This window comes from Gopherus flavomarginatus, chromosome 6, assembly GCF_025201925.1.
Source record: "Gopherus flavomarginatus isolate rGopFla2 chromosome 6, rGopFla2.mat.asm, whole genome shotgun sequence".
Classification (NCBI taxonomy): domain Eukaryota; kingdom Metazoa; phylum Chordata; order Testudines; family Testudinidae; genus Gopherus; species Gopherus flavomarginatus.
This window is the reverse complement of record NC_066622.1, coordinates 125,128,837-125,155,503: the sequence shown is the minus strand read 5'-3', so window position 1 is coordinate 125,155,503 and position 26,667 is coordinate 125,128,837. Positions and strand designations below refer to the sequence as shown.

General features: G+C 40.5%; 1 protein-coding gene across 1 annotated transcript in view; it reads right to left on the bottom strand.

Moving 5' to 3' along the window:
* Nucleotides 1-26,667, bottom strand: part of PDZD8 (PDZ domain containing 8) — a 133,046-nt gene that overhangs the window by 39,814 nt on the left and 66,565 nt on the right. The window lies entirely within an intron of this gene.

Sequence of the window (26,667 nt, the reverse complement as noted above, 5' to 3'; positions counted from 1 at the left end):
TAGAAAAAAGATTATGACTTATACTTGTAGAAATGAACAGTTTACTTAAACACTATTTTTACGTAGCCATCATCTTGAGTGTATCTGCAATGCAAGCAATTTTATATAAACAGACCGTGGCATGATAAAGGGGATATTTCTCGAGATGCCGCTGATTATCTTCTAACATGGAAAATTATTTTATAAGAAATTCTTGCAAGTGTTTGTAGCAAATACATAAAACAAAGACATCAAGCGTTGCCAACTCTTGTAATTTGATAGTGAATTTCATAGTATTATGAGTTTTTCTTAATGCACCATCTCCTGGAGTTCTGTGAATGCATGAGAATCTCAACTTTCCTTTTTCTAAAAGAAGGCTTTAATCCTCATGGTTGTAAAGAAAAACTTGAAAATGTGACCTGACTGCACTCTAAAAAAGATCAAAAACCAGAAAGCCATGGTTTATAGGGCCCCTGACAGGATTTTTGAATGATTGCTGTTGGCAATACTTTCAGATTTCACTACTGCAGGTCAGTGTCAACACTTTTCTAGTCACATTTTGGACAACTTGTGTTGTAATATAGAAGATATTTTGGTCACAAGAATAACTTTCCAGCATGAAAAAGTAAAAGTCATCATTTTTTTTGCTGTTTTGTTTCCTTGTCTTGATCATGCTGAATTTAACAACCAAGTAGCTAAATTCCCTAAATTTTACTGTCTTTTGTGAACTTAGTGGTTCTCCAATTTAAGTCTTATTTATAAATTACATATAAGCAACTTGAGAATTATTTTATCATTTGTAACTAATACTTGTTATATTTTATAGTTGTAATTGTATAATCACATTTTTTCCTGTGACTTTCAAAAAGAAAGTTAGATAATCTGACTGCTAAAAGATGTCATGCTAATTGAACCGTTAGTTGCTCTACTCCTGTGACCTTATTACCCAAGTGACTTTGTTGGCAGTGATAATTATCCACATTAGATATTCTTCTCTTTCTGTTTACACGGCTAAATTAATGCAATCTTTCTCCACAATCACATCTGGTCTTCAGTGCCAAGTTCATAATTGGCATTTGACTTTCTTTCCCATCTTCCCCGCCACCTCTCCTTTAATAATTAATAGATTTTAGATCAATTAAGTAAGTGCTGCTGGTAAGAGGTGATTTGGTTAAACACCAAACTTCATGCCATCTACTTTATTTTACTTAATACATAATAAGCATATTAATTTTAATTAACATGTAAATCCTGAACAGATATTCTTATTCTTACTGAACTCCTCAAACAAGGCTTTATATTATGTGTTCATGCACACAGGGATTCATTTCATTTGTGTCCGTGCACAGATCTTAATACCAAAATACAGAGATGACTGCAAGTTGTGATAGATCTTCTCTAACAAACTTAACAGAAATAATTTTTCACTATCCAGATACAGAGTATTCTATTTACGTCAGAAAGTAATTGTTATGCTATGTTCCTCATCATTTCAATCCTGCAGATTTTTTCATGCTCCCTAGAAACAGGCTGTGCAGATCACAGGGGGATTCTCATTGCAAGTTTCACAGCAAAATGATTCGGTCCAGCAGCAGTTGATAATGTTGGTGAGCTGCTTGTTATGAATGTGGATTTAGTAATGTACATAAAGTGACAGTAGATTTATGAATAAATGTATTTTTGTCTTTAATTACTGAATGTGTAGCAGACTTGAGGAAACAGAATTGTTCTGTAGATATCACTGATGGGGTGATATGCAATAAAAGAATAAATATTAGATTACTAGTTGTCTCTTCATTCAAAATTCATTCTGTGTCTAGGTTCTTCTCCTCCCCTTCCCCACCCAACCAAACTTTTTAGTATAGTGGTAAAAGGACATTTCCAACAATAGGGAAGTGAGACATTCTGGTGCTGTCTTTTTCTCTTCTGTCACAATTAACTCCCCTTCCCCCCATAATATACCAAAACTAGTGGCGAACATAGTCACTGGCTTATACTCATTGTAGAAGCCCTTGCAAACCACATGAGATACTATTCCCAAAGAATAACAAAGAAAAACTGGCATCTTCTAACTGGCATCACTGCCACATTTCAGAGGGGTAATTCTGAATACTTCAGCAAAGAAGGATGGTTTACTATTGCTATTCACATGTCAGCCATGAGATTTGCACTAAGCTTCGATGGAAGTGATCTGGCTAAAGCTACATGGGTGTAGCCCAAGGTCCAGGGTGCTTCAACGGCAGCCATGGGAACTACAAGTTGTGGAATATGAACTGTGGCATGTTGTGAGAACTTCTGATTCCTGCCAGGATGTATCCTCTGCCCTCCCGGCAGGAGGTCTCAGCACTGACTGAGCTGGGAGCACGGAGCAGGCAAGCAGAAAGGAGGCTGCTGGACTGTAATCCTGTTCTATGCTCTTTACACGTAGGACCAAAAAGAGCTTAACGAGCCCTCTGAGAGGAGTTTAAATGACACAAAAGGAGAACATGGGCTTGTTTGTTTTGGGGTTTAGTTACTGTGGGAGTTAGAACATGTTTGTAAGGGAGGGTTGTGTTGTACAATGTACCTCCGCTCTCCCAGGAGAAAGTCTCAGCACTGACTAATCTGGGAGTGCATAGCAGGCAAGTAGAGAGGAGGCTGCTGGACTGTAACACTGTTCTATGTTCTTTACAGAATAAAGCCTTGTTCCTGGTGGTTTGTCTGAGTGGGTCTGGTGTGAGGTGAACACACACTGACAGACAATGCAGAACACACAAAAGAGCCTCAGGCCCAGTTTCCCACAGTTGTGTAAAAAGTCGCAAGGTAGGTTTCCCCTATCTTGAACAACCTCATACTGGGCCAGTGAATGGGGAGGCAGGGTGGGACTACATATGTTGAGAGGAAAGTAAACCAATAGTGAGGGAAGAGATGGGGGGGGGGCGAGGGGTGGCACAGAAGGTAAACACTGGCACCAATGATAAGTCCCAGAATTTTCAAGTGCAGCACTAACAGCCAGCTGGGGGATTATTCAAAGAGAGCTGGTAGTTTAAAGGACAAAATTTTCCAACTGGTTCTACTAATTATGAGCATCTCTGTTTTTGGATGGCCAATGTGATTTTTTAGACCTATTTTTAATTAGGGTCTGATGTTTTCTGAAGTAGTGAAGATACATCACTCCCATTAATTTCAGATGGAGCGGGGAGTGTCCACTCATTATGGAAATCAGACCACAGCTGTTTTAAGTTGGGCATCTAGAAATAAAGGCACCCAAAATTAGTGGACACTTTGGAAATTTTCAGCTAAAGTACTTGTGAAAGTGATTCAATTTATCTCCCTGGAAGCTAAGGGAGACAGCTTTTTGAGAGCATAAGACAAAGGCTCCATTTTCTCTGTCTACTCACCACATACACAGGTTTCTTTTACATAACCATCAGTCTCCTAGCTCCAGCCCTACTACTCTGGAACAGACTTTTACCCATTCATTTGCACTGGAGGGATCAATTTGTCATTCAAGTTTCTGACTCCAAAAGTTTTCCCAGGATACCAGCTACACTCTCCATGTCTCTCCCTCTTTTCTGTTTGGCGCCATTATAGAAGATGTAGAAAAACATGCACCATAAATTCACTGACAAATGCCTGATTATACAGACTGCAATATGTATTAGACTGTGACTATCTTAAATACTTCCAAAATGTTTGGCAACCTTCCATATCTTTAACTCCACGAAAAAAGGGGTTGGTAGATCGTAGCCTTGTGAATAATTTACCAATCACTAATACATGGGATGGATTTCTGACTGCACACTGTAGCTAACATCCAGTAATACTTCCCTTCTGCTTTTCTCCACAGACTGAACAGCCACAGAGTTCCAGCTAGTGAAAATGACACTGACAGAAAATACTTCAAACACTATCTGCTCTCTGTTTCCTCTATTCTGTATCTCTCTCTAAATGTTGACTTCATCCCCAAGAACAAAGTTAATGGAAATTAACCTCAGGTTGCTGTTTCACATAATGATTAAATAGGGAAAGGCAAACAGAAAAATGAATAGTTTCCTTCACCAGATAACATTAGTTAAACCATCAGCATGATTGAATTGATCGGCTGTGAGAATGAGTGTCTTTCTTTTTTTTTTTTAATTAGTTTAACTCAGCCGAAAGGTAAGATCCAAGCCCTGCAACAGCACTGTATTACCTGGGTTTCGGAAATCAGAAATAGATTATTTAATTAACTGAAATAATTATTTTTGTGTGTGTTGCAGAAAAAAAACAACACTCTGAAAAGGCAGGCAAATAACTACTTGTAAAAAGAAGTTTAGATTAAAAGTGGTTCTAAAGATTCTTATCCAAAAATGCCATGATCACTATAGAATAAGGCATTCTCCCCATTAAGTTTACATTTTTCTTCCCAATCAGAAAAACTGAAGTTTTTCGAATAGTTTATACTTCAGTACTTAGGACCAATACTGGACATAGTGACTCTTCACTGATATAAACACTACGTGAAGAAAAAAATCTAACTTCCTAAGTTACCAATCACTCTGCTGCAGCATGGTTAGTGTCAATAGGACTGATTTTTCTCCAGCTGTACAGCAGGACATTCATATATTAAGAACTGATGATATTTGGATTAAGAATAAGACAAAGAGATCCTATGGGTCAAGTTCAGCCCCAAGGTAAGCTCACTATGCGCTGACTATGCTTTCACTTACATCAATATAAATTTACACTTGTGCCAATGTAAGTCAGCAAAGAAGAATCAGTTCCAAGTACAGTCTGTAATTTTCATGTGAGTTACAAATTAGACTCCCCTCAGTTTCTCCTTGAGTCTTTTCAGTGAACATGCAAACACACCCCTCTCTAGATTAAAAAAAAAAAAATCAAGGAGGAAACATTTTAAAGTGTGATTATATCCTGATGAAGTGCAATAGTTTCTGACAATAGTCTTACAGCTCTTATACATGGCAAAAAAGACTGTGCTTATACTTCAAGCCCTGTGTCTGCCAGCCTTACTCACATTAAATATTTCTTTACTACATGAGTAGTCCCATTGACTTCAACTGAGCTATTCATGGAGCAAGATATTCAACACATGTAAGGAGAGAGAACAGGGCCACAGGTAGCAATACTCCCCCTAAATTACCTTTGAACTGTTTCTTCCAGATGTGTCAGTCTATTTCAGCAAGAAAAGACATTTCTGATGGGAGAAATTCAGGAATATGAAATTTATGGACAAAGATTAATTAGAGCAGAGTAACTGAATTTTGGGAGGAAAGGGAGTTAAAAAGGTTAGCACTGTTTGCTTATTATTCTATGCCATGACAGGTAGGGAATCCGCTTAGTATCCTAACCCCTCCACCTTACCCCTGAACTAGACTGTAGTAGTGGCACCATGGTCACAGTTTTGGGAAAGCAATGGAATAAAATTTATATTATCATATTTACTGCAATTGGCTGAAAGGCTATCAAATGTCTATGCTACCCTTCTATTAAGTCAGAAAGTAACTGTGATGTTATCTTAAAGCAAGCAACATTGAGTCAGTTGGGGAAAGGGAGGTAGAGTATTTAACCAACCACACCCATTTAATAGACCATGGATTTTTAATATAATTGCAATGTTTCCCAAAGCTCTACACAGAAAAGAGGCTTAAGTGAATCAGAAATAGAAGACATTATCTTTCTGACCTGAAAATAACAACTCATTTGCCTGGTAATTCAGGGTCAGCTTTACAAAATGCTTTGTTTTACAAACTGATGAACTGGCATACTGCTGTGGGTTTTTAGTGAATACTTGAAATGAATCTCATAAAGGTGTTTCTGTATTAATGTTTTTTAAGAGTAAAATGTGTATGTTTCTAAATAAAAATAAAAGTGATGTCTATGCTAACTCATCTGTCCTAAGAAACAGAAAAACCTCAATCTGCACAAGTTTTCATTTTAATAGCATGATGTTGTAGAAACCTGGTGTAGAACCTTTCTGCCCCTCCCCAAAGAAATCTTATGATCCTTGCATTGTTTTGTCAGAAGAAAGCCATTCATCTTTTTAAGGGTTTTAGGATTACAATTATAGCATTAAAGTTTTCTTATCTAATCTAAATATAATTAAAATAATTTAAAGAAACATGGCATTTATCACTCATTAAAAGTTAACCTGGTATTCCCCATTCTATAAACACAAAGTACCGCAATTACTGTGCAAGGTAAATACTGTTGTGCAATAAATATTCAGATTAATGACACCCACTGAAATTTTGTAATATTACTGCTTAAAAACCAGGCAGTTCTATTAATTTTATTTAAATAGCTACTGTGGCTCAATAGATACAAGTAACTAAGGGTATGTCAACACAGCAGAATTACATCGCTGCACAGAGAGTGCTGACGGGAAACCGTTGCTGTGGGTTCACACTATCAGCTGCCTGCGCAATAGTGTGTTCACACTTGCAGCGATATTCGCAGAAGTGCACTCTGGGCAGCTATCCCACAGAGCATCTCTTCCTCTTCTGCCGCTAAGAGTTGTGGGAAGGCAGAGCAGGTCCCAGGGCATCTTGGGTCCTATCCCAATGCCCTGTGAGGCACTGCTTCACATCCCAACAATCCCTGTACTTCCGTCCGCATTTGGCACCATCTTTCAACGGTTTCTGTACTGCGCACTCTGCCTTTTTCGGTGTGCGGGAATGGATCCCGCACTGTTGACCAATATGCTGCTCGCTCTCACTAACACATCACAAATGCACTGGAGTTATTTCTTAAACTACGAAGACAAGAGGAGTTTGACATCGATCTCGCCACGTGTAGGAATGAGACTGCCTGTAGCATTCATGAAGGTGCTGACCACAGTGGAACACTTCTTTTGAGCTCGGGAAACAAGGACTGAGTGGTGGGATCACATCGTCATGCACGTCTGGGATGATGAGCAGTGGCTGCAGAACTTTCGGATGAGGAAAGTCACATTCATGGGACTGTGTGATGAGCTCGCCCCAGCCCTGAGGTGCAACGACACAAGAATGAGAGCTGCCTGGTCGTTGGAGAAGTACATGGCGATTGCACTGTGGAAGCTAGCTACTCCAGACTGCTACCGACCAGTCGCTAACCAGTTTGGAGTGGGAAAGTCGACCACTGGACGCGTGTTGACGGAAATGTGCTGGGCCATTAATCGCATCCTGCTCCAAAAAACACTGACTCTGGGCCATGTGCGTGACATTGCGGATGACTTTGCACAAATGGGCTTCCCTAAACTGGGGCATGCATATTCCAATTTTGGAACCAGACCACCTGGCCACTGAGTACACTAATTGGAAGGGGTATGTCTCTAGGGTTCTCCAGGCACTTGTGGATCACCATGGGCTTTTCATAGACATTAACGCAGGCTGGTCCGGAAAGATGCATGATGAATGCATCTTTAGGAAAACTGGCCTATTCAGGAAGCTGCAAGCAGGAACTTTCTTCCCTGACCAGAAGATCACCACAGGGAAAGTCAGAATGCCCACCGTGATCCTGGGATACCGTGCCGACCCCTTAATGCCATGGCTTATAAAGCCATACATGAGGAACCTTGACAGCAGCAAGGAGTGGTTCAATAACAGGCTGAACAAGTACAGAATGACTGTTGAGTGTGCGTTTGGCTATTTAAAGGCCCACTGGCGCTGCCTATTTGGGAGGCTGGACCTGGCCAAAGACAATATTCCTATGCTTATAGTCGCATGCTGTACGTCTATAATATTTGTGACGGGAAGGGTGAAAGTTTCACTCAGGGCTGGACTGCGGAGACTCAGCGCCTGGAGGCTGAATTTGAACAGCCAGAGACTAGGGCTATTAGAGGGGCCATAAGGATCAGGGATGCCTTGAGGCAGCAATTTGAAGCTGAAAGCCACTAATATTAGTTGCTATGCTTGGGAGTGCAGTGCTTGTAATGCTAGGAGGTGATTGTGATTGGTGCAGACGATGCACTATGAAGGTTTAAGAAAATTGCCTGTTGCTTTGCCATCCCTAAAGCACATTGTTATAAATTTAAGTACAGTAATCATTAGCACACTAATACATAGAGTGATAGATCCAGGCCAGTTGGGAACAGCAGAGTAGTAGAAGGGAAATATACTGGCCACTGGATAAGCAGTTTTCGGTTTCCTGAGTGACCAGGGCAGGGACTGCTCCAGGCTAATCAGAACACCTGACTCCAATTAACCTGCTAAGAGTCAGATGAGGCTGTAAAGCACCTGACTCTAATTAAGGCCCTTCTGATGCTATAAAAGGGCTCACTCCAGTCAGGCCAGAGGAGAGGAAGCGCATGCAAGGAACTGGAAGCCAGAGGCATGCAAGAAGCTGAGAGTGAGTAGGCATGCTGCTGGAGGACTGAGAACTACAAGTGTTATCAGAAGCAAGGTCTTGTGGTGAAGACAAAGAAAGTGTTGGGAGGAGGCCATGGGGAAGTAGCCCAGGGAGTTGTAGCTGTATCAGGAGACACTCTAGACAGCTGCAGTCCACAGGGCCCTGGGCTGGAACCTGGAGTAGAGGGCAGGCCCAGGTTCCCCCCAAACCTCCCAACTCCTGATCAAACACATGAGGAATTGACCTGGACTGTGGTTTCTACCAGAGGGGAAGGTCTCTGGGCTGTTTCCCGACCCACGGGGTGAATCTGTGAGGTGAGCAAATCTGCCAATAATCACGGGACCCACCAAAGTAGAGAAGGAACTTTGTCACAATACGTACAGACTAAGAAAAATAGGCCTGATTCTGATCTCATGTACACCAATGTACATAAGGAATAACTCCACTAAAGTCAACCGAGTTACATCGGTTTATATGAAACCAGAATCAGTTCAATGTGTTATTTAACATCAATACTGAATATACAGCTAATCAAATTAAATCTAAAACTTTGATTGTGTGCAACTGTGAGAATGAATAGGTGGAAACACTCACAAATTAAGATTACATTTAGAAATAGTGTGGCATGGTAATCACTCTACTTATGATTGGCAATTTTAGATGGAGTGATTCTAGCATTAGGTCCTAATTCTGAACTGCTTGTGCATTGAAACGATTTTTCATATTTCTTCTAAAATCCATAGAAATTGATTTAAGGTTAGCAATAAATTTTCCATTCAAAATGCTGAACTATTTTCTCATTTAAAGGCAACAAATATGTTCATGACTTGACAAAGAAAACACAACTTTCACTTTAATAATAGATTAATGTTCTCAGCAGTGACCAGGAAAATGTAAGTAAAAGGTAGCAAGTTGGAAGCCCTGAAGTTAAAAATGCACATGTGGGCTTTGATGTTGTCATGTTTTACCTCACAATGTGAATGACTTTGGACAGAGATATCTTGTGTGTCTTCTGAAGAAGGAAAAAGGGAACCCAAAAATGAGACTTTGGTTTGAGTAAGAACTGCTAAATACTTGGCTAAGATGAAGAATTTTTTAAAAATTCCTGTCAAAACGTATATGATATGAAAGGACTTTAAAAATACAATTCTGCAAGGCTGGAATATTATTAATACTTAAACAGATTTCATTATTGGGTAAATTAGCTAGCTAAAATTCTTCAGTAATTAGGAAGCTTTCGAAAACTAGATACATTTACAGTTTATGGATTTAATCGAAGTGTTTCTGATTTGGATATTTTTAGTGTATAAGAAGAGTTAAACATTTGCTAAGTGGTTATTTTTCGATGCCCTTGGTGCATAGCGGAGCACTGTATCCAGAGAAGTTTTACATCCACTCTACCCTTATCAGTAGCACTGAGAGAGAGTCTCAAAGAGACTATATAAGTTGCTTGTTTTATCTTAATATTAAAAAACAGAAGCATTCCCCCCTCCCCAAAAAAAAAGAAAAAAAGCTGTGTGTGAATTCTACATCTCTCTCCAGTACTCCTTTGGAAATAGGTCATTATGCCAGATCTTAAACTGATATTAATCAGCATCGTTCCCTTCAGTTCAATAGAAGTGCAACAATTTATACCATCTGAAAATCTGTTCCATTGTAGCTCAAGTATTTCTTATTAGATACCCCAAAAGCCACAATCCCACACTCAAGGAAGAGAGCCATACTGCTTAAAAAACCAACCTGGTTTAGAGGGGAAGTGAAGGCAGCTATAAAAAAATAAAAATAAAAAATAACGTACAACAAATGGAAGAAAGGGGAAGTTGATGATAATGAATATTGGAGAGAGGTTGGGGACAGGTATCTGTGCCTGGTGGTGTAGTCTCCTTGTGGAGCCAGAAGCACCAGTTCCACCCCCTCCTCTCTCCACTGTGGAATGTCAGAATTGATTTTTTTTATTCCCTCAAGAATCTAAATACAGGTTACTGAGCTGAAATCACTTTGGGCTAATGGTGCACTAGCACTGGGGCTCCCCCACTAAGAGCTGAGATCACTAAGAGTTGAGATCACTAAAGAGCTGAAATAACTGAGCTGAGAGCACTGAGTACAGTGCTAACTAGTGGGGGAGCCTGAAGTTATACTGTGGAACAGAGCAGCTGGCGGAGTGGAGCAGTTGCGGGGACGGCTGGAGCGGACCACGGGACAGCTGGTGGCAGCAGAGCGGCTGGCAGAGCGGAGAAAATTTTTTTTCTCTTATTCTTTTTTTTTTTTTTTTGGGGGGGGGGGGGAGGGATAGCTCACGGGTTTGAGCATTGGCCTACTAAACCCAGGGTTGTGAGTTCAATCCCTGAAGGGGCCATTAAGGGAACTGGGGTAAAAATCTGGGGATTGGTCCTGCTTGGAGCAGGGGGTTGGACTAGATGACCTCCTGAGGTCCCTTCCAACCCTAATAGTCTATGATTCTATAAATCAGAAGTTATTTTTCTAAAATTCCTAAGGGATGCAAAGGGACACAAGGAGCAATCTATGGCCAGCAGAGTTAAGGACACTATATTAGGAACAAGAATAATCCTGACAATGGTGTTGGCTAATTTCTATATGGAAATAGTAGAATCATCAATAATAATATAGAAAAGTCAGAAATGTTCAACAAATATTTCAGCTTTGCATGGGCGGGGGGGAGGGGGGGAGAACAGATGATATCATTTCATCGTATGGGGATAACATTTAATCTTTCCATTCCATTAATATCTCAGGAGGATATTAAACTACTAAAGTCAGACTTTTTTTAATTAGCAGATCCACATAACTTGCATCTAAGAGTTTTAAAAGAACAGGCTGATGATCTTGATGAACCATTGATGCTGATTTTCAATACGTCTGGGAACACTGGTGGAGTTCCGGAAGAAAGCTAATGTTTACCCTTTTTTAAAAATTGGCACTAAAGGACCCATGTAATCATAGGCCTGTCCACCTTACAGTGGATCTTGGCACAATAATAAAGCAGCTGATACAGGACTCGATTAGTAAAATATTAAATGTAATTAATGCGAATCAATAGGAAAATAGATCCTGACAAAACTAACTTGATATCCTTTTTAGATGAGATTACAAATTTGGTTGACGAAGGTAACAGTGTTGATGTAATACACAGACTTCCGTAAAGCATCTGACTTGGTACATGACATTTTGATTAAAAAACAGAACATAAAATTAACACGGAACACATTAAATGGATTAAAACTGGTTAACTAATGAGTCTCAAAATGTAGCTGTAAATGGGGAGTTGACATTCAGTGGGGTCCCACAGCAATTGGTCCTTGGCCCTACTCTAGTTAACATTTTTATCAATGACCTCGAAGACAATATAAAATCATAACTGGCAAGTCAGTAGCTGACAAAAATTGGGGAAGTGGTAAAAAATGAGGAAGACAGGTCACTGATTCAAAGTGACCTGGATTGCTTGGTAAACTGGGCACAAGCAAGTAATGTGCATTTTAATACAGCTAAATGTAAATGTTTGCCTGTAGAAACAAAGAATGTAGGCCACACTTACATGATGGGGGACTCTATCTTGAGAAAGAGTGACTCTGAAGAAAACTTGGAGGTCATGACGAATAATTAGCTGAACATGAGCTCACAGTGTGAGGTTGTGGCCAAAAGAGCTAATGCTAACCTGGGATGCATAAACAGGAGAATCTCAAGCAGGAGTAGAGAGGCTATTTTACCTCTATATTTGGCACTGGTGCAACTGCTACAGAAATACTGTGTCCTGTTCTGGTGCCCACAATTCAAGAAAGATGTTAAGGGGTGACCTGATTAGTCTATAAGTATCTACACACAAAGGCGGATTAATATTTATTGAGGCCCTGACTTTTTTGGCAAAACTAATGATCAGTTGGCAACAGCAAATGGGATAAATGCCTAGTTTTGCCCAAAAGAGGCTTGGGGGGGATGAGCGACAGGGCTCTGGCCAAATCTGCGTGTGGGTTGTGGGGAGATGAGAGGGGCACAGGCTAGGTCCACATGGGGGCGAGGGAGAAAGATCACTCTCCCACAGCCTTGACTTCTGGCCTGGACAGGGGGCAGGGTCTCAGGGGAAAAGAGCAGGAGCAAGGCAATGGGCCCAAGGGGGAGAGGAGGGGCAGGGGACATGGCTATGGGTCCAGCATCTGTGGCCTCCTGCCTACATGGGCTCCCAAATTGGCCGGGGCCCATGCCCTGCCACTGTCTACACATGGGGAACAAATATTTAATAATAGGCTCTTCAATGTAGCAGAGAAAGGAATAACATGATCCAATGGCTGGAAGTTGAAGATAGATAAATTAAGACTGGAAATAAGGCGTCAATTTTTTAAAAGTTTGAGAGTAATTAACCATTAGAACAAATTACCGATGGTTGTTGTAGATTCTCTATCACTGACAATTTTTAAATCTAGATGTGATGTATTTATAATATATGCGCTCAAGCAATTATTTTGGGGAAGGTCTATGGCCTGTTTTATACAGGAGGTCTGTCTAGATGATCACAGTGGTCCCTTCAGATCTTGGAATCTATGAAAGTGTAAGACAATTTGGCCAAGATTTTCAGAAGTGACTAGTGATTTTGGATGCCTAACTTGACAGATTTCAAAGGGTGTGATGTTCAGAAAGTGCTCAGTACCCCCTCTGATCTATAAAAAGCAACAAAGAGACCTGTGATCTATGGTGTTTCACGTTGGATGCCCAAAAATTTAAGCACCCAAAAAAATCAGTTTATTTTTGAAAACCTTAGCCTTTATAAACAAACATGGAATATCAGTGCAATATGGAGAAGTGTGGGTGGTGACTACTTTTTTTTTTTTTTTTTTTAAGATTGTTCTGTTAGAATATATTTGGAGAAGTTCTCATTTTAACCACAAACAACAGACAACAATTTGAGTACAATGGCAGCAGCGCTTCACAGTAGGACACCATACAAATAGTTTGGAAAGTCATTCCAGAAACAAACTGAATTACCCAGAAACCATCTGTTTACCCTGATCAATAAAACACTGTTATCTTTCTTACAATAGGCCATACTGTTTATATAAATAAAGTTAGGTGGCCTGTGAAGGAAAGCTATTTATTCAGTGAGATCAGCTATCACTGTAAATCAATTTCTTTGCAAATGAGAAACACAGCTGTCTGCAAAACCTACTTAAAACTCCTTCCTGTGTCCAATATTTGTATGTGTAGCAGAGCAGATTATCACGAGAATACAAAAAGGACTGTCAGCACAATACGTCTGTGGAAGCTAAAATAGAACAGCTCTTCTCGGGTTTTACATCTGCTTCAAGCAGAAAGATCATGTTCAATTTACTTGCCTTTTTGCATTGTTTTATGAGAAACTTGATTTGTTTATACTATTTGCATAATGACAACTTAAAAATGAGACCTGTAAAACAATTACATTTGCTATTCAGAATAGGAGCCTTCAGAAAGACTGTTAATTAAATCAGTTATTAAAAATGCCAAATAGAGAACCTAAAGATTTTCAACAAAAAATTGTCATGTCACTGACCTTTATATAGTGTAGCTGTAAAGTGCTGCATTGTTAAACTCATTAAAGGCAAAATCCATGTTAACAGAAGTATTAAAAGAACAGAAGGACAAAGTTACCCATTCTGTAAAAAGCCTCTGCAAGGTTTTCCTCATGAAACAGTCATAGAGGAATCATCTCCAGGTGGAAGACCACTTGCTTACACTCAACCCCATAAAGAAGAGATTGCAAACCTCTCACCCCCAAGAACCTCACAGATCCCTTCGGAACATATATGCTTCTTGGAGGATCAGTGAGAGGCCAGTGCTATCCTTGCAGAGAATGTAGCAACTATGAAGCATGGGCTATAAGATTCCAACACCTTTTGTAATGACAACATGAGTGGCAAAGTGGCAGCCGCAGCCCAGTTAGGGCACATAATCCCAGTCTAAGCCCCCACCTATTTTCAGTTGCTTATAACCTTTGACTCTTTCACCATTTGGGCTGAGCAATTTTTATTTGCTTTGTTTTTGGCTGAAAATGCATTTTCTTCTCAGAGCATGAGTAAAACTTGAGTTTAGTTGATAGAGTACAGAGTTTTTTTTCGAAAAAGTACACTTTTCCCACTAGATTTTCTAACTGAGTGCTTCACTTCACAATATTAATTTTAATTCAGTTTTTATGTGGCATATTATTTTTCAAATCTAACAGGCTAGATCGTAACCTAAAAAGCCCTTGGTTGGGGGTTATATAGAGCTGCAGGAGGGAAAATCTGGGAGGGACTGTGCCTCGGAGATTGGGTTTCATGGGAGGGAAGGAGGAGGAGAGAAGAGGAGAATTACATAGACTGCACATGATGCATCTGTCCTGTTCTGCCAGCTAGTGGGGAAACTGAAAGGCACAGCCATGGAACCTGCTTCCTCCCCTTTGGGCAATGTTTGTCCTCAAAACAGCAAGGAAGTATCCCCCACACCCAATCTCAGGTTCTGCAATTGTCCCTGATCCTGTCATAAGAAGACAGAGAAGGCAAAGGTTTCTCCGGTCACAATATGACCTAATGTAATTATATTAAAAACTATCCTAGAGTTCACATGCAAGAAGGTAGGCATAAGTTGGGACATGCATGAAAAAAAGACTAGTTCCAACATTGTTGCAGCAAAATATATACATAAAGTAGAATTTTACGGAAAATCTCTAGTTAAATAGTAGAAAAGCTATCTGAAGCCTGAAGTTAAAAATGTTTAATGCTCAAGGGTAGAGGGGAAAAAATCTGATGGCCTTCAAGTTTATTTGAAAGACAGATAACAGAATACTACGTAAGGCGCAAATCTCAGATCTATTCCCTGCTGTATTTACAAATATCAAATTTTATAAGACCATGAATTTTCATAAAAAGTGACATTTTCAAAAACCTTTACTTGCTTTAATCCTTCTCTTCTCTTTTGATAGGATTAAACTCTCAAATGGCAGACTGTTAAATAAGTGCACCAAAATGCTAACTGTGAGGCATTTGGCTTTATATATTTATAAATTAGTGTTTCACAGCCACTTCAAATTGACATTACAGTTCAGTATCTCCAGGCAACTCATTTCAATGGTGTTGAATTTGATTTATATGATTTTTTTCATTTTAACATGCATATGTTCCTAGGCCTGATACTTTAAATATAATTTTTTTAAAAAAATCAACTATAAGTAATTTATTTAAATGAAGGTCCGCAAAAAGATGCAGCCTGTTTTTTTTAAAGCACATCAACTGACTTCCCTAAAACAATTTTAAAAATTGCATGCAGATAACTCATCAAGGGCCCTATTCAGCCATAAAATCTACCAGAAAGGCTGCAAATCTTGGCGAATCTATTCAGCTGAAAGATCAGGTTGCTGTAGATGCCCCTAATTGCACAGCCTTTTCCCTGCTGTAGTAATCCTAGAAGGTATCTATTTGCTAGGTAAGAGGACAAAACCTGCAGACTGATGCAGACAATCTTCCCTAAATATCTAAGTGTTCTGAGGATTGACTCCCCGAATGCTCAGAGTAAGTGCTTGCTGGCATCTCTTTGGAAAATGATGCTGGGAAATTTACCCAAAAAAATCTGCAGTTTTCTCCATGACTGCGCTGTTTCAAACTCACAGAAATCTTGTGAAACAGCTGGAAAGACAAAATTCTCCTGGACTGGGTATTCTAAATGCATTTCCAGTACTACAATAGCAGAGCAATATGTAGATAGTAACTGAACTAATGATGCACACTACTATTTCTATCATTTTACTTTCAAACAAATAGTAAATGCATAAATTATCCAGTTTAAAGTTTACATGCTTATATTGGGCATGAGACACGTAGAAGACAACAGTTTATAGTAGTTATGCAGTAGGCTGAACTATCCGGCATAAAGGTGAAGCTACTGTGCAAAGAAAGAGAGAAAACACTATCTCCCCTCCCCAAGTATTGCAGAATAACTTACATTAACAAATCCTAACATCCTAGGCACCTCAAATCTCAGTTCTCGGTTTGTCTGCTTTGTTGGGAGCAGGCACAGAAATGCTACTATTCTTAGAAAAGTGCTCTGGTACTATATGGCCATTTCGGGGGGGGGGGGGGGGTTGGAAGGATACCCACTCAGAAAAGGCGTTCATATCCACAGCTGATTTTGAACTAACAAAACCCTATGAAATAAAAATCTAACACTTTGGGGTCCATTTCTGTAACACATACACTTGTTATCTGGAGTTATTTTCATTTTTTTCCCATAAGATAATTAAAAGTCTGGATAGAAAAAAAAAAAACTTTACTGTGGGTGAAATCCTGGCACCACTGAAGTCAGTGGCAAAATTCCCATTGACTTCAATGAGGCCAGGATTTCACACTATGTGAACAAAATAAAATGTAGCATAGGACAAATCCAAATTTTTCCATTAGTATGTACCCACCTAATTGGAAAAAGCTAGTTTCCATTTCAGTGGACAACTTTCAAAACATCTATATAAAAAGCTATGACCCTTACACCCCATACAAGGTATTGCTTCTAGTTAATATCTGTATACTAAAAATAAATAAGTGTGTGAAGTGTAGCAAGACACCTATCTTTAATGATCTTCCCTTCTAAGGTACAGAATACTAATTAAGCATAATTATGACATTATAGTTCAGAAATTAACATTAATTAAACCAGTCTGCACTATTAATTAATGCTTTTAGTAATGTGTGGATTTTGTATGGGAATATGCCAAACCATCTCTCAAATTATTAGTCTGAGCTCTGAACATGATCTGATAAATATCTTGAAGGCATCAGACTCCTTTGTATTATAACAGACATTTCAGTAAGTCACTGGATATGTTTAATAACACAGCATCATTTTTCAAAACTAATTGTGACACCTACTAATATTCCATAAATAAAGGGATCAGATTAGAGTCTCACCATCATTCATTATGAAGTATTAAAGCTGTCTAATCTCTTATCACTGCTAACATAATAAAGAATGAAAATGCCAGTAACTACAGAATGAGAATTTTCCTTATGAAAACAGTAGAACATAATTCACGGTCCAAATCAGATGCTGTGCCTTCACGTGGTTATAAAGCTCGTCTGAATTAAACAATTCTAAAATTGAACATGTAATTATTTCATTTGTCTTAAGTTGTCTATTGTTCTCATTTAAGATTTCTGGACTCTTGGAAATCCATTCTAACAATTTTATCTCAAGTATCAGAGGGGTAGCTGTGTTAGTCTGGATCTGCAAAAGCAGCAAAGAGTCCTGTGGCACCTTATAGACTAACAGACGTTTTGGAGCATGAGCTTTCATGGGTGAATACAGTCACTACTGGACTGACTGGCATTAAGAGGAGACAATGTTAAAGAGAACCTATAAATAATATAAAATCCTCAACTTACCAATGAATAACATCTCCTCACTACAGCCAAGAGTCAACTGCACAGATCAGGGGTCGGCAACCTTTCAGAAGTGGTGTGCCGAGTCTTCATTTATTCACTCTGATTTAAGGTTTCGAGTGCCAGTAATACATTTTAATGTTTTTAGAAGATCTTTCTATAAGTCTACATACAACAATAGTTTAGTTATATATTATAAAGTAAGTAAGGTTTTTAAAATGTTTAAGAAACTTCATTTAAAATTAAATTAAAGTGCAGAGCCCCCTGGACTGGTGGTCAGGACCCAGGCAGTGCGAGTGCCACTGAAAATCAGCTCGTGTGACGCCTTCAGCACATGAGTCATAGGTTGCCTACCCCGGCATAGATTAATGTTGGAGCTCAGGAAGCTTCTCTTGTTTGGAGGAGCAAGTAATGATGAGGTACAACTTCCCATCCAAATATTCAATCAGTTATTCCTATTGAGTGACTTGTCATTACTATGTGTTAAGAGATTCAAGTATATTAAATTCCAGTGTTATTTGTTTTACTGTGTTGTCAACTCTTACAATTTTATCATTATTCTTGCAATAATCTGGTATTTTTCTTAAGGCGCCAATTCCTAAAGGCATTTGATTAGGCGAGAATCTAAAAAAAAAAAAAAAATGGTGGGGGGGGAGAGAATCGAGCCCTCTGGTTGAGGAGAACATTCTGACTGAGCATACCCCAAAGACACTACACTAAAAAAAACAAACAAAACAGCAAATCAATAGAGAGCCTCATTTTTTAAATTAAAATAAATCTCATGATGTTTTGTTGCGTGGTCTGTGATTTTTGCATGCTTGGGGTTGGCAATACTGGCTTTCACAGTGCCAAATTCTAGCCAAGTTTCATAAGTACACAATGGAAGGAAGAGTGCAGCAAGCCTTTCCTTGACTCTTGCATTTCCGAACAGGGGTTGCCCAGAATTTGACTGAGCATTACAGTTCCTCCTTGTGTTCTCTTTAGGCTAGCCTTGTCCCCACCCCACCACTTTCACAAATGATCTCCCGATCTGGCCGAGTGTAAAGCATGCTACACTCTTCAAGGGTACTGGAGCAACTGCTCTGATGTGTACTCCCAGGCATCCTCACTTGGCATTCTGACTGATTCACCCAGAATTCTTACTGTGGGCTCCAGCCACACCACTGTGCCTCAGTGAATGTCTACCCTGCGATAAAAAACTTGCAGGTCCTAGTCTAGAATACAGGTCAGCTGACTTGGGTCATGGGACTATAAAACTTCAGTGCTGACACTGGGGCCAAAGCCTGAGCTCTGAGACTTTCCCCACTTGCAGGGTCTCAAGAGTCTGGGCTCCAGACCAAGCGTTTACACTGCAATTTATTAGACTCACAGCCAGAGCCCCGTGAGCCCAAGTCAGCTGAGCTGCAGGTCTTTTATTTAAGTGTGCACATACCCTCAGTCCCTCCTCTGGCATGCACAGTAGAAACTGGTACTTCACATCTAGTCTTTTCTTAATCTAATGCCTTGTCTACACTACAAATGTGTTACTAGTATAGAGCTGTAGTAGCAGAGCTTCAGTGTCGATGCAGCATATGCCAAAAGGAATTTCACTGTCAGTATAGTAACACTACCTCCCCAAACAACAGCTATACTAACAGAGGCATTCTTCTTGGAGCGTGTGCCATATTTGTCCATGCTTTATATTAGTATACAGCTATATAACTCATTTACAGTATGTGTTCAAGATCCAAGTCTCACAAAGTCATTGAATTTTATTCCTCTTCCCATGTATTCTTGGAATTTTGATCATCAGATAAATTCACCCCACAATAGTACCTCCCAACTGAAGAAAGAAGCAAGTTTTATTAGGAATATTTTCTATCCAAACTATTACTTTGTCAATTAAAATAGCTCACTTTAAAACAAGCAACAACAGGTTACTAACTCCACATGGACTCCTCCTGAGGGTCGAAATGACAGTCTGGACCTATACATTGAATGCTTCCGCCGAAGTGCACAGGCAGAAATTGTGGAAAAACAACATCGCTTGCCTCATAACCTAAGTCGTGCAGAACCCAATGCCATCCACAGCCTCAGAAACCACCCTGACATTATCATCAAAGAGGCTGATAAAGGAGGTGCTGTTGTCATCATGAACAGGTCTGACTACCAAAAGGAGGCCGCCAGACAACTCTCCAACACCAAATTCTACAGGCCACTTCCCTCAGATCCCACTGAGGAATACACTAAGAAACTGCAACATCTACTCAGGACACTCCCTACGCTAACACCGGAACAAATCAACATACCCTCAGAGCCCCGACCAGGTTATCCTATCTACTACCCAAGATCCACAAACCCAGAAATCCTGGATGCCCCATCATCTCGGGCATTGGCACTCTCACTGAAGGACTGTCTGGATATGTGGACTCTCTACTCAGACCCTATGCCATCAGCACTCCCAACTATCTCCGTGACACCACTGATTTCCTGAGGAAACTACAATGCATTGGGGACCTTCCAGAAAACAACATCCTAGCCACCATGGACGTAGAGGCTCTCTACATGAACATTCCACACAGATGGAATACAAGCTGTCAGGAACAGTATCCCTGATGATGCTACAGCACAATTGGCTGCTGAGCTCTGTGCCTTTATCCTCACACACAATTATTTCAAATTTGATGACAATATATATCTCCAGATCAGTGGCACCGCTATGGGCACCCGCATGGCCCCACAATATGCCAATATTTTTATGGCCAACCTGGAACAACGCTTCCTCGGCTCTCGTCCATTCACGCCCCTTCTCTACCTACGCTACATTGATGACATCTTCATCTTCTGGACCCATGGGAAGGAGACTCTGGAAAAATTCCACCACGATTTCAACAGCTTCCACCCCACCATCAAACTCAGCCTGGACCAATCTACACGGGAGGTCCACTTCCTAGACACCACGGTGCAAATAAGCGATGGTCACATTAATACCACCCTATACCAAAAACCTACCGACTGCTATGCCTACCTTCATGCCTCCAACTTCCATCCCGGGCACATCACACGATCCATTGTCTACAGCCAAGCACTGAGGTACAATCGCATCTGCTCTAACCCCTCAGACCGAGACCAACACCTACAAAATCTCCACCAAGCATTCTCAAAACTACAATACCCGCACGAGGAAATAAGGAAACAGATCAACAGAGCCAGACGTGTACCCAGAAACCTTCTACTGCAAGACAAACCCAAGAAAGAAACCAACAGGACTCCACTGGCCATCACATACAGTCCCCAGCTAAAACCCCTCCAACGCATCATCAGGGATCTACAACCCATCCTGGACAACGATCTCACACTTTCACAGGCCTTGGGTGGCAGGCCAGTCCTCGCCCACAGACAGCCTGCCAACCTGAAACATATTCTCACCAGTAACTGCACACCGCACCATAGTTAACTCTAGCTCAGGAACCAATCCATGCAACAAACCTCGATGACAACTCTGCCCACATATCTACACCAGCGACACCATCACAGGACCTAACCAGATCAGCCATACCATCACCGGTTCATTCACCTGCACGTCCACCAATGTAATATATGGCATCATATGCCAGCAATGCCCCTCTGCTATGTACGTCGGCCAAACTGGACAGTCGCTACAGAAAAGGATAAACAGACACAAATCAGATATTAGGAATGGCAATATACAAAAACCTGTAGGAGAACACTTCAACCTCTCTGGCCACACTATAGCAGACCTTAAGGTGGCCATCCTGCAGCAAAAAAGCTTCAGGACCAGACTTCAAAGAGAAACTGCTGAGCAAATTTGACACCATCAGCTCAGGATTAAACAAAGACTGTGAATGGCTTGCCAACTACAAAACCAGTTTCTCCTCCCTTGGTTTTCACACCTCAACTGCTAGAACAGGGCCTCATCCTCCCTGATTGAACTAGCCTCATTATTTCTAGCTTGCCTGCATATATATACCTGCCCCTGGAATTTTCCACTACATGCATCTGACGAAGTGGGTATTCACCCACAAAAGCTCATGCTCCAAAACGTCTGTTAGTCTATAAGGTGCCACAGGATTCTTTGCTGAGGTTACTAACTGTTCTGTAACTGATGTTCTTTGAAATGTGTTGCTCATGCCCATTCCACTTCAATTGTGTGCATGCCCAGTGTACTAGAATTGGAGATTTTCTCCTTAGCAGTACCAGTCAGGGCAGAGCACACACCCCCTGTTGCCTTGTGCTGCTAAGTGATGGTATAAAGCATGGAGCGAGCTTCAACCGCCGTACCCTCCCCTCCCCCCCCCCCCGGTCCTTTTTATGGGACAGACTCTGATATAGAGGGGTAGAAGGGTGGGTTCTGCAATAGACAGGTACAACATCTCAAAGAACAATAATTACAGAACAGGTTAGGAACTGTTGTTCTTCTTCAGGTGATTGCACAGCTATTCCACTTGTGGTGACTCACAAGCAGTTCAAACCAGAGGTGTGTTTCGGAGTCCAGTTGTTGTTCAAGGAAAGGACTGCTTGTCCAAACTTGGCACAGTCTCTTCTGCAATGCTGATATGGCATAAGGAGTTATACAGGCGCATACTGATGACCAAACTGCAGCCCTACAAGTTTCTGACAGACAATTGAGCTAAAAATGCTGCAGAAGCGGCATGAGATCTTGTTGAATGTGCTACCACCCTGCTTGGCAGAGCTATGATGTCATAGCACAGGCATATATAGGAGGAAATCCAGGACAAGATCTTCTGCACTGAGGATGAAAGGCCCTTCATCCTGTCCGCAACTACCATAAGAAGTTGAGAAGATGACCTGAACTGGGTCAGGACAACCAACACACTTTTAACATCCAAGATATGGAGCCTCTCCACATTCTTATGAGAATAGGGCTTGGGAAAGAGAGTCAGTAAGTATACTGTTTGATTGTAGTGGAAGTCCAGCACTAAACCAAAAATCTTGGGTGTGGACTTAAGTCCCTATAAAAGATTGTGTAAGGAGGTTCAGCTACCACCGTCCGTAATTCTCCCACTCTTCTCCCAGAGGTAATGACTACCAAAAATGGATGGCTAGATGAAGAGTAAGTAGCCATGGGGAGGGGGAGAAATAGCATCTGCCATCCGGGGATATCAACTGACCAAAACCTTTAGTAACCTAATTGACAATGACCAATAACTAGAACATGGAAAGCAGAGATAGGTGAACTCTAATAGAGCTAACAGATAGGACTTGTTATTTCAGATAGAACAGAAACAGTCCAGAATATGTTGTATAGAGGCACAGACTGGCAAAATACTCCTTTGCTGTGACCACTTCAACAGGTAAGAATATCTAATTAAAGGCTCTCTGTCTATTCCCATAATAGTCTACCTTCTGAGGCATTAACTCTGGAGCATCCAGGCTGTAAGATCAAGAGCATCTGGTCTGGAATTTAACAAGCAACCGTGGTCCAGGAGATCAGGTCTGGCTCTGGAAGTAGTGTCAAAGGAGCATTGGCTGAGAGGATCAGCAGACTGGAAAACCAATACTGTTAAGGCCACACTGGTGCTATGAGGATCCTGTGAGCATGATCCTGAGCAACACTCTGGAAAGGAGCAGAACAGGAGGGCAAACATAAATCAGATTTTCTTTCTGGGATAACATGAAAGCATCTGTCAGAGATCCCTGACTGTGACCTGCTCTTGAATAAAATAGTTTCTTGTTGTGGTAAGTAGCAAACAGGTCTATTTGAGAGACCCTCACCACAGGTCTGAAAAATAAGACTTAACTGTACGTGCCCTGAGACTACTTGCAATCTTTGCTGAAAGATCTGCCAAATTGTTCTGAATTCCCAGGATGCTTTGAAATGAATTGTACTGGGGACACAAAAACACCCAAAGCTGTATTGCACCTTGATAGAGACTGTCCTACCTGGCCCCTCCCTATCCCTATCCTCCACCTTGTTTGCTTGGGGACTGTTCCAAGGACATTGGCTCTTTGGAAGCATGCTGCCTATGCTTTTTCCTTGGCACTGAAGAAGGGAACAGAGTCCCTGCAACGTCTGAAGGGGCACTTCTGACAGAGGCAGATGTGCTCAGTGCCCATCCTAAGTGGGAAGGCTTTGACAGTGGACATCAGACTGCCTCCATGAGGAGATGATGCAGTCTTACCTCTCTATCTTTCTTAATCTGGGGCTTGAAGTCTCTACATATTTGACACCTGTCCTGGATGTAACCCTCATCTAAGCACTTCAGACACTGGAAAGAGGGTCACTTAATGGCACAGACTTCTCAACGCCAGTGCAAGGCTAAAGACTGGAGACAGAGGATTTCTTGGTACCAAGAATTGGTAACCAGAACAAACAACTCTCTAAGTAAAACCAACTAAATTAAAAATGAAACTTATTCTAAAGCTCTAACTAACTATTGGTGAGTACACTAGCTATAATAAAAATAAACTAACAATCACAGATGGTAAGAAGAATCTGAGGGTGATCTGGGACAACTGAATGCTTTATACCATTGTGCAGCAACACAAGGCAGCAGAGAGCATACGCTGTCCCAATGAGTACCTGTGACGAGTCTCATGGTACACAGGACTGTCATCTTGTTACCCACTGCCTCTAGCAAGGGGTAGCCCTGCCTGTGGTAACTGGGTGTTCAGGAGCTAAACCACCAGCCTAACCTGCCTGTTAGCCACTCCAGCTCTCTCCTCTACATTAGCCCTGTCTATCTCTTTCACGTTAACAATAAATGCACTCAAGTCTCTTTGAATCCATGTAATATCCAGCCCGACATCAGCTACTCACAGAAATCCCAGACTCTCTGCCCCCAAAGAAGCAGTGTGAGCCAGTTCACTAGTTTTACCTTAAATCACCACTCTTGTAAAAATCATACAGCACTTGTGAGCACTTAAAACAAAAACAGGTTTAAGAAAGAATGGAGTTTAGATTCAAGAAAGTGGTGAGAACAAATGGTTATGATACAAAACAAAAACATAACACGCAAACCTGGATCTACAGTTATTACTAGTTATCTTTCCCATCTAATAAAGTGGGTTTTCTGCTGCAGAGCTGGCTGGCTTCACAGGAACCAGGATCCAATTTTTCCCATGAGAATATCCCTGCTCACCAAGATGTCTCCTCAGTGTGAGGATTCAGAGTGCTTTTCACCATCCTGCGTTACGATGAAACAGTTTTTTGTCACTATTCATAGACACGGCAAACCTGTCTTGTTGCAATGCTGCTTTACCACCTCCAAGTGGTTTTGATTGTTTGCAGTGGTCTCTGATAGTTCTGTAATTGAGCAAGGCTAGACCACTGAGGGATGATAACTCCCTCATACTTGAATGGGCCCATAATGAGACATTTTATCCCCTGATGACTAACTTTTACTCCAATATCATAAAATGTACTTGCAATATATTTAGATATTCCTGAAAACATAACCCGTACATACTTCTTGCAATGATTCTGAGTCTTGCTAAGTTACAAGCTTTCTGTAGGTACCTAACAACACAATATCCATTATGGATAAATAGTCTGTAATACATGTGTTTGATGTAGTGAATTTGTCACATCTGAGACAGGAGTTATTTGCAAAGAACAGGGACCCTTTGCCAAAGGGTCTCCATATGACAACATTGCTAAGGGAAAAATCTGACTGGAGCACTGGATATGCACATACCTGAAGTGGAATGGACGTACAATCACTCAAGGAACATATGGTTCTTACCTTACAGACTTGTTCTGTACATCCACTGAGAATATACTTCAGTTAAATTAATAGATTTCATAAACTAGCTAAGTTGTGTGGAATTTCTCAAACTTAAATTGCTGTGTGCAGTATTTTATGTTGAAAGCCATATAATACTGCACACAGCAATTTAAATTTAAGCAATTCCACACACAAAACACATATGAAGAGCTTCCAGTATTATGATACATGCTCTCTAACAAACATCATCTCCACTTTGCGTGACAAAAAATGTTCCCAGTTTATGTCAACAACACTAGTATTGTTCCAATAGAGTTCTTTTGGTATTCATCTTGTTTAACACTCAAAGGATTGCTATCAATGTACCAGAAACATTTTAACAGCTCAGCTGTAGGTAATTCACAGTTTGCACAGTGCTTACTATGGCACTGAAAGTTATCTACATAAATTAACTTTTTTTTTTGTACATTACAGGACAAAATTTCCAAAAGTGTTCAGGTGCTTAAGTAGGAGCAGAGCTCTTTTGAAAATCTGTCCGAAACTATTTTCTATCTTTTTAAACATTCACACCGTCTCAAACAGGCCAACAGTTTCGCTATACTGCCACCTGCTGTCAAAAATGTACTACTGCAATGACAATTATAGTAATTTTCAACTTCTACAGCTAATGAAGAAGCACTAGAAAGGAAGCACAACAATATTCCTGCCCATACTGATTTTAAAGAAAATATTTATTCTTTGAAAAAGCATGAATTTGAATGTCCTTATTATCACATGCTGTCAGCATAATTTTGTGTAAAGGCACAGATCAGGCAAATGTCATACAACTTTATACATATCAACAAGACCATGCAGATAAGGACCTGCTGACAATATTGGGTCCAATCCTGCAATCTCCTCACACAGAAATACGGTACAATTCACTTCATAAGGAATTCTGCCCCCAGAACTGCTATCGGAAGTATATTAGCAGTCATGAAGAGATGTGAGATGGGTTTATTGCTTGCTCATATTGGAAAAAATATTGATAAGCAAAGATCAGTAGTACTGAAGAAGCAGAATGTACTATTCTTGTTGAGCAGAAAGGAGAGGGGAAAGGATGGGAGCACCTTACCCCTCTTCTCACCTCTGGCCCCCAAACAAGTACCACTGGGCTCTAAACGTAACAGAAAAAGATATTTAAACAACTTTCACAAATATTTGTTAAAATGAAGATTTTAAAAAAAAAATCACTTTTTCAGAAGAATCCCCAGACAATTTGATTACTACTATCATCATAGTATCTGAAATTACAACTGTTC